General features: G+C 35.4%; 1 pseudogene; it reads left to right on the top strand.

Moving 5' to 3' along the window:
* Window positions 1–7,436, top strand: part of LOC122069183 — a 9,147-nt pseudogene extending 1,711 nt beyond the window's left edge.
* Window positions 7,437–14,303: the final 6,867 nt, after the last annotated feature.

Below are 14,303 nucleotides of genomic sequence, written 5' to 3' on the forward strand. Positions count from 1 at the left end.
AAAAAAAAAAAAAAAAAAAAAAAAAAAAAAAAAAAAAAAAAAAAAAAAAAAAACTATTTTAGAAAATATTTGACCTAGTTTGTTGCTTGTATTCTTTGCTTATATTTGTTGATTGATTTTGAAAGATTAATAAGAAGGCTTGAGATCTCAGAGGTTCGTTATTGGGGTCTTGATGGATTGGTGGGTTCATGGCAAGGGGGTACGGGCACTGGCCTCAGATTTTTTTTTGTTTGGTTATATGAGTATAGATGTAAACAATCCTGCCAATTAATGTACATCCTTTGTGTTGTATGATTGTTTATTTTTAATTTTTATTTTTGTTCGCATTGTTTTAAATATTCATTTCTACCTCAACGTCAAAAACAATATTTAGATTCAATCATATATATAACCACTCATGTGTTATTATGAACATTTTAATAGTTGAAGCATTGCAGTGCACCTATTTGGTAGACCTCAAATATCAATGGTATATTTTGCCGCTTGACTATATCTCTATTCTAAGATTATTTTAAAAAAATAAAATAAAATAAAATAAATAATTAAAGTTTATCCATCTAAAATCAGTCCCATCCAATTCAAGGATGCCGATATCAATCCGGATCGGTGAGTATTGATTTGTTTTACCCTTGATTTTTATAAAATAATATTATTTTTTTCTATTTTACCCCTAAAACAATCTGGATAATCGATTCGAATCGGTATCAGATAAGGGACCAGTCTCAACCGATATCGACCCGATATAACCGATACTTGAAACCATGATCCAACCTGTAATGTGGCACACTTAGACAAGTCATTTATAGGTGCCATATGTACAACCTTGACTATAAAATCTACTCCCAATCGTTTTGATAAGGAAAAAACATGAAGGCAGTTTTATTAATTTAAAATTTTATGTTTATATTAACCAGAAATCATTTATATATCATATTTTTAACCAAAAAAAATCCATATATTTTATTTTTATAACTTGCTTTTCAAGTTCTATATGTAAATATAAAGTTTTACATGACAGATTTCAGATCCTGACGTTTTCGATCTTGATACACTTTTATAGTTCAAGGGTAAAATGGTAATAAAACTGATTTTTCTTTTAAATATGGGTAGATTTGTCTGAAATATTTCGATCTAGACCGATTCAAATTGATATTGAACGATGAATGGTATTAATCTTGACCAATCCTACGTCCGTTCCTGAGTTGGGATTGGATGCTTAAATGGAAGGAGAGGATCCAAATTCCATTTTTTTCTTCATTCTAATTTATTTAGGCTTCTTCATGAGTGTATGATATACCATATGGCTACATGATGACATAGGTCCCCATTTACTATCATTAATAAGGGCGAGTGGTAGCAGGACGTACGTATTGCAATCTTATTTTCACTTTTTTTTAATATTAACCGTCTATTTAAGTTTAGATTAATCTAAACCATCTATTATTTTTTTTTTATTGTAACTGATTCCTAGTTTTTAGGGTGGAGAGATGATGGATGTGGTTACTTAACTTGTCTAATATTTTTTTATATAAATAAATAAATAAAAAATAAAAATCCAATATAAGCGGACTCCTCCTTCGATTTTGTTGGGAAATCTCAATTCTCTCTCTCTCTCTCTCTCTCTCTCTCAAAATAGGATGAGATAAGAACAAAATCAACATAACTATTTTCAGGTACTGAACATTTGAGAGACTTGGCCACACATATCCCAAAAACCATATTTACATATTAATCATCAGGGAAAGGATTTGGACAGTAAAGTTTGCATATATGGCAAAAGACAAATTTGAATTTATAAAGTAAACAAAGCTGTTGAATATCTAGGATTTTATTATTACTTATTGGGTAGATATTATTAACCTATGAGAATTTACCATGGATGCAAATCTTCATTGAAATTGGTAAATAAAACTTCAACTAAACTGGAGAGCGGTGAAAAAGGAAGAAGAAAGAAGGAACAACCTTGAAGAAGAAGCAAGGAGAGAGAGAAAGAGAGGATCGAGATTTCTAAGCAGAATGAAAGGAGGAGTCAGCTTATATTGGGATTTTTATTATTTATTTATTTAAATATAATAATATTAAACAGAGTTACAACCGTTTACAACTCTGTTAGCAGGATTAACATATTTAACACGTGTCAATCATATCACTTACGTGAACATTCACCGAGCTCCGAACGTTCTGCATTCCTATTTTTCTGCACGTACCGCGACCATTTTGCCCATTAATAATGCATGAAAGAAGTAAATATCATCACCTAACCGTGTACGTTAGCTACATTTAGGGGAACCCGGTCTCGTCGTCGTGTGATTCTACAGTGCATATAACTTCCTTTATTGAAGTTTCTAGTTTAGTTCTAAATTTGGACCAAACATCTGAGTCATGTGGTTATAAATGTCATCACCCAACCGTGTACGTAAAGTCCCTTCCTATGTTTCCTTCTTGTTCTAAAGCAATGCTTATTGCAACTACCTAAGGGACCCTATTGATATTTTTTCTGTCAACATAAATGCATTTTGGTAACCTTTGTAGATAAATATATAATGTGTGCAAACTCATAGTCACCAAAATAATAAAATCAAAAGACTTCCATTGAGAGAAAAGCATAAAAGGTGAAACACCTAGATACAATCATAGAAGGATTTAATTGTTCATTGTTTTATTCTTTCAAGTTATTTAATTGGATAGGAGTTAATGATGAACATAGAGTTCAATCATAATGTCACATCACCATTGACAAAGAGATTCTTTCTTCACCCTGGTGGAGGAGAACTTAACCTAAAATTCTATACGTTTTCTTCGCATAAAAATCTTCTTTGATGAGACAATAAATGGCAATAGGGACCCAAGTGCTGGAGTGCATGTCAGGGTCCTCCCAGTTATTGAATCCTCATTGCCACTCATCACTCATCGCAGAGGATTTGAGCCTGATTTCTTTTGAAAACATAACCAAGTTAGTTGCTCATTCAAAAGAGAAGGAGCGGTGAGGGGAGGCAGAGGGATTCTCACATTGGCAATGTAAAATACTATATTGGTATCTTACACTCGAGCCTATAGTGGTGAAATATTATATTGGTATCATACACTCTCGAGCCTATAGTGGGAAGGGAGAGTACATTTTTTGGTGGATGTTGGTTTAGAGAGAGAGAGAGAGCCACAGAAGCCCAGCCCAACCCAACTTGAGCTTGCGTCGGGCTCGGGCTAAAGATTGACTTGGGTTGGATAAGCAAAGACGTTATCTGGGTTTGTCATAACTTGTCTAATGCCCACCCTAAGGTTCAAATGGGCTTGTCATATGGACTGAGCGCAACATGTAAGTACTCAACATGGGCTCAACCCAAATGTAGTTGGATTTGGTATCAAGATTATCCACTATAATGAATGGATCCTTTTTACATTTTCCCCCTTGGTTTGATGGATTAAAAAGTGACCATGTTCAATGGTTTGGGTCCAACTGTCAGAAAAAGGCACTTAGGCTCAGTTTGCATTGCAAGTCTAAGCAGCTTGTTGTTGATTTGGTTCTCCATTAAAATGAGCTGATGATAAGTTTGGCTAGCAGGTTAAGCTAGAATCTCATCAAGGCAACGAATTCTCTCATTTTACTAGAAATCAAACTCCGCAACGTTAATTTTTTTTTTTTTTTTTTTTATATGGAGAGTATTGGTGACCCAAACAGAGCTTAAAGGGTGTTTTGGTAAATACAACCATGCATGACCACCTGATGGGCCAGTCTCAAAAAAGCCCAAGAGTTGTCTCCCCCTTTATCTTTTTTAATGAGAATGGAGCTCAGACTAAATAGGGCATTGATTGATTAGACCAAAGACACCAGACCAACTACAAGGGGACCCATCCAGATCCATCCATCCCGGATTAATATGCATGTCTTAAAGTTGGAGAGGGACCAGGGTTTTAAAAGTAAGGAATCGGTATTCATATTGGGTCTATAGACGAGTCACAAGAAAAAATATAAGTGCTACCATGTTTCTCTATTTTGATTACAAAAAAAAAACCCATAACTCAACCATCCCCCCCCCTTTTTTTTTCATTCAGACAAAGCAAATCATCCAACATGAATCTGTTTATCAGTATAGGAAAACTTTATCCTAAAGATCATAAATTTAAAATATAATTTTACTTTTTTCATAAACTTCTCACTATAAATTGACAACAAAATTACAAAGACCAAGGATAGAAGGCCTGAACCATAGAAATCCATAATCATGGCTATAATATCGATATCGATGGAATCGATTGAAAATTGGATAGAATCATACCAATCATTCAGATTCTACCTCAACCCAAGAAACATTGAATCATGGTTTTAAAAATTGATGCTGATATGGATCAACCTGTATCGAATGTTTTCACCTTTATTCTCTTTAAAAATTTGATTTGAACCATTTTGCCTAAGAATCAAATCCTCCATTCATTCATGCTCATAAGAAGTAAAAAGAACATGAAGTGATATATATGAAGGTACCCTCATATATCTTGAGATTGATAATGAACTCCAATGGCTATAATGATTCCCTGCTTTGAAAGCCAAATATGCAATTAGTCTCTGTCAATTCTATCTATCTATCCTCTTGGGATTGTGTCTTTCTGCAAGTGGGCTCTCATTGATCACTACTTTTGGTCAAATCGGATTATCAAAGACCTACTTTTGGTTTCTTTTGGTCATCTCGAAATTAAGACAGTAAAAAAGAAAAGATAAGAGGGGTATGGCCCATGGGTTGGTGGGGGAGCCATGGAGTGGAGTCGCTCTCTCCTTCTGCTTTTCCAGTCTTTTGAAGAAATGATAGCCTTCCCTTGCATTTTCAAAACCATGATTGAGTTTTGAATGCTCTAGTAACTCCCTTTCTCCGTCACCCACCAAACCTTGAAGCTCTTTTGGTCCCATTTGTTCCACACACACATAATCACATACACAACACAAATAAGACTAGCTAGGAAGCACAGGAACCTAGATCATCTGAAAAAATGTACATCAAAGCTGTTATAAAGTGGAATGAACCTGTTTCTATTTGGTTTATTGCTGGTAGCACCATTAATGTAGTAATGTCACACAGGTTTGGTGTGACTACATGTTTTGGATCAAATGAAATTTAACAAAATAATATTTTTAAGGGGTAAAGAACACTGCCCGTCCCTGTGGTTCTTGCGTCAACGTGCAGAAGCATTGACCACACAAAAGACCACCTTATCCCTGTGTGGTTGATGCTCCCACACACCCTCCTATTGGCTTCCACACCAGCGCAAGAGCCACAGGTATGGACAACGTCCTCTCTCTATTTTTATGGGGAAGTGTTTTATGTGGGGGAGTGCGACTTTTATGCGTGCACGAGGAAGCATCAATAGAAGCTTCATTTTCCATTTTATAGGGATGGACCGGCCATTTCGTGCCCCCATGTGTCTGGGCGCAAGGGCAAACTCCCCCATAGAAACTATTTTCCCTATTTTTATCACTATTGCATCTTACAGATTTCTCCATGCCTCAATCTCAGATGACGTGCTTGTTGAATTATCCAACTCAAAAACTTATGCTTTATCTGAGTTAAAATGCAGTAGACCTTGATTCTGATTAATGTCTATCTCCAAAACTTATTTTGGAATTGGCTATTAATGTTGGGGATGGGTATGTCTCATATTCGGTGGATCTATATAACTTTGATTGAGTTTGTATTTATATTTGGGTCGGGTTTGGAATCCATTACATATATAAGGGTATAATTATAATTATGTTAGGATTAGGGCTTTTGGGTTCTCTATAAAAATTGTTTTTGTGGGAAAAACCTAGACAAGCAAAGGGGGATCACTTTATGAGGTGTAGAATGGTGTAGAGGTTTTTCAGGATTAGTGAAAAATATCAAGTTCTCTCATGTACATATAGATAATCTTACCAAAACATGTTAAATTCCTTAAATTGTGTGTGATTGTTTACTTGGATTTTGCCTCGTAGTTTTGCATTCATCCCTAACAATTAATGCATTTTGATATTTTTTTTTATCAAAATTATCTTCTTTTAAGTAAAAAAAAATAGCAAATAAATAAAGGAAAGAAAAACGCTATCTAATCACATAGTCCCTGCACCAACGTGAGGTCCAATGAGGGGTGTGTAAGGGCATCAATAGGGGAGGGGATTATGTATTTCATAGGGGCGGGGCCGTCAAGTTTCCCCCTCCTCTATGTCTTGGCACATTGGCCACATGATCACATAACGTTCTTTATTCTTATAAATAAAACTTAGGATTGAGTTTTCTTATGCCACTGTGAATACGATTTCATTCATTATGAAGACTTGAGATGTGTGCGAAAGTCATTAAAAGGGTACTTTAGAAATATATTAAAATCTTATAAGAATTTATGAACATTATGATGGTGACCAGTGACCTGTCCTCTATGAATCAAAGAAAACATTTTATCAAAACTTCTTCTAACTAGGTCAATAGATTTGTGGAAATATTTTGATTTTCTTCTCAATTGTACCATGTTTGATTCTAGAGAAAATTGCATTGCCAACCCCTGAACTTTGGTCTTTATTCAATGCCATCCCCTAGACTTTTTGAAACACCAAAGATACCCTTTGAAAATTCAAATAATTCTAAATCAATCCCTGTCGTTAGCCGACCGTGTTAAGTGATAGAATCTCTGTTAGTTTTTTAACAAAATGCCTAAAACAATCCGGACTATTGTGAGAGGATAATATCACCCTCGCTTTCCCTTCTTCTTCTAAACTCACATGGTTCTCCCACCTCCGGCGTAGGTTCATGGGCACCCCTCCCCTCCGGCAAAGGTTTACGGGTACCCACCGGAATACCACCATCGTACCTCTGATTAAATGACCATCATCATCATCCCGTCCTAATAGTGGACTGCGAGTCCAACCGGGCTTCAACTCCTATGACATGTCATACAACAACAGCTTGACAAAACCCTAAATCCAAAGCTAAGGCAGGTGTGGACAACCAGAGACTGGGAGCATAAGATACAAGTATTCGCAAGGTTTTTCACCGACGTCAAGTAGAAAAACCTTATGTCCGACAATTCCAAGTCGGGCAAGTGGTGGCCATGCTACAAAGAATTGGTGTATCAGACTCGATTGGGATGGATCTGGTCCCGTATCCTCCGCTGGCGGTGACTGGTGATTTCCACAACCAACCATTTGGCAACAAAAGCTTTGATTTTGATTTCTCAAATGTGTTCGACCACGCAGTCTACCCGTCCAAGATCATTGGGGAAATCGAACGGACATTGAAGCCCGGTGGTATTTGCGTTTTGCACATAGCTTTACCAGAAGGTCCGATAAGTACTCGGCCAATGACCTCTATTATGTGCAGCCTTTGGTGGAGTTGTTTGAATTGGAGCTCATTCATGTCCGTTCTGTTGACGGATTCGGTCTCGGCACAGAGGTGGTTCTCTGCAAAAAGAAGAAGTAAAAATGCCATTATTGGCTTTTGTTCTTTTCTGTTTAATGTTTTCTTGGGCTTTAGGGTTCAGAAGGAGAGTCATTGATCAATTCATCATTCATGGCTGCTACCTCTTACGTTGCCTTTTCGATTTTAGGGTTTTAAATTTTTTTCATTTCCATTTCAAGGTTCTAATTTTTTTTCATTTTTGTTCCATTTGAGTTTTGAGAAGTGAAGATTAACCTTCGTCGGAGGGAATGGGTAGCCGCAAACCTTCGCCGGAGGCGAGGGGTGCTCATGAACCTACGCTAGAGGGGAGGGGTGCCCACGAACCTACGTCGGAGGCGAGAGAACCATGTCAGCTTAGAAGAAGAAGGGAAAGGGAGGGTAATATTGTCCTCTCACAATAGCCGTGGGTGTTTTGGGTATTTTGTAAAAAAATTAACAGAGGTTCTATCACTTAACACAGTCGGCTAACGACAAGGACTAATTTGAAATTGTTTGAATTTTCAGGAAGTGTCTTTGGTGTTTCGAAAAGTCTAAAGGGTGGCATTGAATAATGACCAAAGTTCAGGGGGTGGCAATGCAATTTTCTCTTGATTCTAACCTAAAGGGTTAGCGTAGTAGGTGAGCAACAAACTTAGTACGAACCATAAACTTGGACGTCCTTAGTTCGACTCAAACTAGGCACACTTTGGGTCACTCACATAGGGTGTTTAGTGCTTTTGACTGCTTTCAGTGAAAGTTGAATGATTCTCATTCAATCCTAATATAACCCGATCCATATAGTTGTAAGGTCAATATTGACCCGTGAGACCAGTAAAACCAAAGGCCTGGATAGACGTCTTAGCAAAAAAAATAAAAAAATACCATGTTTGATTGTAGGTTTTAAAGTACAGCTTATCAATGCGTGACCAACCTCCCCACATGTACGTGAGATAATCCCAAGATCATGTATCTCAGATCTTGGCTGAGAGCTTACCCACCTTGCGATGGCATGCATGAATCTAATTTGACACTACTCTAATTAAGGAGGCAAACCCCTTATTCTTCACCACATTCCTTGCTTCAGCGAAGTTCAGATTATGGAATGGACCCACTGTCCCTCACATTTGACTGGTCAATGAACCTTATAGAATCAAAAATTGGATGACTGACATAATTTGGTCGGCTATCAGTGACAGACATGATTGACATTGATACATATAGTTGGTATTGGTGGTAAAAAAAAAAAAAAAAAAAAAAAAGAAATGTACTTTTTCTTAATTTGAACGATTTGGATCTTAACTGGTTGACAGTGAGACACATATTGATATCATGTTTATAGAGTCAGAAAATCCTAAAATGATGTTGAAAAATAAATGAAAATCGTAAATAATAATTATATCATGAATAAAAAGATCACGTAATTTTAATAAGATAATTATGTTCACGATGAGATGAAATCCTACTTTATTATTAATTGCTTGAAATACACATTGATATCATATTTGATGCAGAAAATAAATGAAAATTGTAAATACCAATTATATTATGGATACAAAGATTAAGTGGTTCCGATAAAATTACTATGTCCATAGTGAGATGAAATCCTATTTTCCTATCAATAGAGAAATATGATTTTAATTGTTTGTTTTCACACTCTCGAATTACTTACTAAGAAAGAATACTTACTACAACTATATACTGAACTCTATACATGAAAGTTACCAAAATACCCATATAGTCCTTAAAAAGATTTCTTAGGGACTACCATCCCCGAACCCCCCACACGAGGCCCCACATGTAACATTTATTAAAGCTCAAGGTGGGACAATTCCTTAAGGATATCAGACCAGGTTCATGTACGAGAACAATCGCATATGTCCCTAATCTGTGGATTTAAAATTCACTTTCTCTCTTTTTATTTAATAGATTTCAAATTTATAGACCAAAGACATATGAGATTGTTTTCGTATATGAACCTGATTTGGATTCTTCATTAAGCTTTTGACCTCTTAATGATCCTTCAAAATCAGCCCACCCTCTTTTTTATTTTATTTTATTATTTTATTTTATTTTATTTTTATTTGATAGAAGAATCAAAACTATGATGAATAGGCCTTAAAAAAAAAAAAAAAAAACTTGAGCGCTAAAATTTTGAATCTGGTTCATAAATGTGAGTCATGTGACCCAACCTCATGTAGAGTCACTGATTCAGAGTAAAAGCGGCTAATGAACCCAGAGTCTACTGACGATTCACGAGTTTGATCAAGACAAAATTTCCGAAGTTCCAATAACCCATCTTCTATTCTCAGATTTTTGATCAGTAGTTCTCAGTCCCCAGTACTAATCTTTGGCTCTATTAATTATAAACCCAAGAAGGACAACTGGAAGTAGTCCTCAGTCCTGTGGTCGGCAAAGTAGAGACTGATCAGGAACTTTGTCATGTCCCCCAAAGAGAGAGATTAATTTCGCTTACCATTTTAGTTTAGTAGAAACTCTGCAAACCCTACAGAGCTTACAGAGCATGATTCTTGTCTTACTCTTTACATATGCTAAGAAGAAGACGACGAAGATCAATGGCTCTCTTCTTTCATCACTAATAAGTACTACCCACAGTAACACTTAACCTCTCTTTCTCATCCCTACTGCCTCGCAAGTTACAATTTTGGTTGCAGCGAGGACAAGGGAAAAGAGAGATTATAAAGGCTGCCTTGTACCCTGTAGGGCCTGTAGGGATGCATAATGGCACAGACCCAATAAAGTTCTCTCAAATTTTAGTCCTTTGGTTATGCCTCATCACCCAACTACACAGAGCCTCAGATACCCATCTCTCCCTGCAGCTCTGATGATATCTTTCTTTTTTCACAAGGGTTTGGCCCCTAGTTAGCAAAAGCGCTTTTAAAACGATTTTAAACGAGTTCTTGCTTTTTAACATTTAAGGCATGTTTTTTTATATGTTCAAAGAATAAAAAAAAGCAATCGGCAAGCATTCTCGCTCTAAACACAGTTTCAGACTTATTAAATATAATGGTTATTTTTAGGCATCGTTTGATAACATTTCGTTTTTGTCGTTTTTGCGTTTTCTTATTCCCAGAAATTAAGAAACAACCAAAAAAATGTTTGATAAAGTTATTCCGTTTAACCCATTTCTAAAAACATAAATCAAAGTTTATGCCTATTTATAATTTTAGAAACGACTTTGATGAAACAAGTCAGACTTATTTCTTTGTTTCTAAAAACGAATTTGAGAGAAAAAAAATGCTAGTGTGCCCGATAAATCTCTCAACTATTTAAACCTAAAAAGAGGCAACCGAACCCTCTCTCCCTTTTGGGCATTCGATGATATTATTGGGTTTTTTAGTGGCATTATGTCTGCAAAAAACGTTTCGAGAAATAAGTTTATCAAACACTAAAAAATCCATTTTTGTTTCCAGAAACGAGAAAAGCCGTTTCTACTGTTTCTAGACAGAAACAATAGAAACGTTATCAAATGGTGCCTTAACTAATGATATCTTTTTCTTCCAAACTCCAATCTACTTGATTTTTTCACCAACATGAAGCTAAATCGAAGGCCTACATTTCTCATGATATAACCTTCAACTAAAATTCAATACACTAACCCTGAAATTAAGCAACAAATTGATCAATTTGCAGAAAAGTGTTTCTAAAGTGATGACTCACAACTTCAAGTGAATATGTATCAATTTGAAAGTGTGACAACTATGTTGACAACAATGAAAAACATCACAACCAAGCCTCTCATTGCTAAACAAGGCTTTGGATTTTATTTTATTTTATTTTATTTTTTAATTGTATATGATTTTAGAATTGGTATTAGATGATATTCAATGATGTCTTAAAACTTAAAATGAGTCAGGAAAGATATATATGCATTAATGTTGGATATTATAATTATTTTGAACATTAAATGCAAGTATTTATCTAATAATTCTTTAATTTATATGATTATACTGGCATTTTTTGGTCCCCTTTTATTAAATCTGCACGTTTAAAACTCGTACACCCGTTTATTGTTTTAATTTTTTTTTACCATTTGTTTGGCCATATTGTCTGAAAATTTTCATCATTTAAAACTCTTACCGTCTATTTCTATTTTATTTTTTGAAATTTGGTTAGGGTTAAGAGTTTCTGAATCACTTCTCTTCCCTCATCACTAGGGCAAGTCCTATACAAGTTATAGCTGCTGATGGCTCTATTCTCCATACAGTAGATGGGTCCAGAGGCTCCCTCTCCCCAAAGTAAACATTATCCCATAAATATGGAGATAAGTATATATAAATATATAGAGGAACACATGATTCAAGAGTTAGACGCGTGCTTCCTTGACATTCTCATTCTCTGCAAAATAAAAGAATGTTCTCAACATATAGTCATGAACAACCTCATAAATAAGATCAACACGCGTGGTGGATACATATTCATTTATTTTCTGATCCTCCTTATCTGGTAGGCCTTCCATACTCATTACCCATCACTTTCTCCTTATCTTTTTTTTTTATCTTAATTTAATTCTCTTTCATGGGAATTAGATAAAAAATCCAGCCCTTATGTGAAGAATTATCACTCTTATATATTAAGGAATCTTAAAGGCTCTTATCTTTTAACAGAATAGTTCTTTCATACCTTATGTGATTGGAGTTTTCTAGGAATTTGGCACCTCTATAGCACAGTACAATGTTTGGTGTACATCAAACGCCTAGAAACACCTTAGATTGTATGTGACTGTCTTGAACTCTATGCCAAAACATTTCTGACTATTGAATACGCGTCGAACACTGTGTTTCACCACAGAGGAGTTCAATGCCTTGTCTTGCTCTTGCGTTTCAATGAATTAGCCTTTTAAACATAATATCATAACATGTCTCGTATCCATAAATTTTATAGATAAATATAAGATGTTTCATTCAGTTTCCGAGGTACCCTATTTCTAAATTGGTTGCAAATGATGCCCTCCTCGTGTTTGCATAATTGACACTTTCTGTCTTCCTCTCTTGTTTAGTGCTTTATTTTATTGCCTAATGCCTTTTGAAACTCTTTCATCCATAATTAATTATACTTATCTAGACGTTGACCTATAAAGATGATAATATAATTTGTCATTTTTGTGTGTTCTTTGCTAATTTATTTCCTTACAAGGTACATTGGTGGATTATAGTCCAGAAAACCTTGCTTTCGAAAGAAAAAATAAAAAATATAATAAAAACATCAAAGAAAAGGGAAAGCCAAATGAGGAAGCAATACAATAAAGATTATGGTTATACATTCTATGTCAATAATGCATTCTAAAAAATCATACTAAACACAACCTAATTTCAAATAGTTCACTATACAATTTTGAATGCTTTCAAAGTATAGTTGTATATTCTTGACCCACCGCATGTTTCTCCAATAGATGTAACAACACCTTTATTAGATCTGTGGAGGCTGATAATATCCTTCGTATGTTTGTATTCCAGGGGCAATGAACTATGTAGCAGATGCTCTGGTTAGGAAGACATTGTCTCTTGTTTGTGAGATAGATTGGCCATCATCCACTCCATGGCAAGCTTCGCGATCTATGTTTGACGGAAGCTAATGGTTGTACATCCATTCCTCATCAGTAAAACACCATTACCAAGAGAAGAAAAAAGTATATATAGTTGTGTAGTTCATTTTCTTTAGCCATAATTTAGAGTTGAGATCTTTAAGGGGTGGGGTGCTTGGGACCTATAAATATTGAGGTTTTTAGAAGTTGAGATGATAAATATACGTTAATAAATAGTAGGTCCAGATATTTAAGATCATAGATGAAAAACTAAGGTTGTGTCTAATTTGATTTCTTAAAATACTTTATCGACCTAGAATGCATACCAAACACAAGATTTTGTATTTAATTCCAATAGAAATTTCTAAAGAGAGTACAAGTATTAATGGTTCTTATTACATGGGCTTTGGGTCTAGACCCATCTTCATCTTTTAGTGCTGAATAGGGACCCCATCCATGTAGGTTCTGTTAAGTAGTAATGACATAGCTTTCTTCTTTAAGAAAAAGAGAGAAAGAACAAAATTGCATCATATTTACATCTATTGATACAGTGATACTAATAAAAGCATTTTATCCACTTAACCATGTCTCATTCCACAGTAATTATTAATGGTTTTCAGGAAGAATGCCAAAGAATGGGGTGGAGGAAGCAACACCACCAAAGAGGCTTTTCTTCCCCTTTTCTGTTTCTCCTGTAACTCTTGAGGCTTTATTAGATTTCTGTTTCTCCTTTAAGGCTTTTCTTTTTCTGTCTAATAAAAGAAAGAAAAGCCTTTCAAAAGGAGGAACTTTGGATTTAGACCCACTGGGCTGGTCATATAATACAGACACTACTGGGTCACCACTCACTAACCAAGGCACTCCCTACTTTAAAATGGGTGGAATCATAGTAGCAATGTATGTGGGTCCCCACCACACGCACTCCTCTTCTAACTTGGGAAAACGAGTCTCTTTGAAACTCTTTGACACTCGCTCAAATATCCCCCTCTTGTCCACAATAACAATAAAACAAACATCAATACCCAAACAAAACAAAATAGGCCCATATAATCCCCCCACTTCTTCTACCTTGTCTTTTACAAACAATAAAAAAGCCCAAATCAAAACAAAACAGGCCCATAATCGCTTCTAGACTCTCAATTTTTTTTTTTGGGTAAGAACCTCTAGGGCTCTCATTGGAAGTAATGATTTTGTGTGTTTATTAGGCTTTGATGCCCTAATTGTTGTATGGTCCCCATGCCATTATGAGAAATTCTATTCAATCTGGACTGTCCCCTCCTCTGTTTTCTTCCCAAACTCATAAAGGATTGAACTTTTATGCATATCTATTGTGTGGGACTATCTGTTCAAAGTAAAGAGCTTAGAGA

The sequence above is a fragment of the Macadamia integrifolia genome, unplaced genomic scaffold (assembly GCF_013358625.1).
Source record: "Macadamia integrifolia cultivar HAES 741 unplaced genomic scaffold, SCU_Mint_v3 scaffold542, whole genome shotgun sequence".
In the NCBI taxonomy this organism is placed as follows: Eukaryota; Viridiplantae; Streptophyta; class Magnoliopsida; order Proteales; family Proteaceae; genus Macadamia; species Macadamia integrifolia.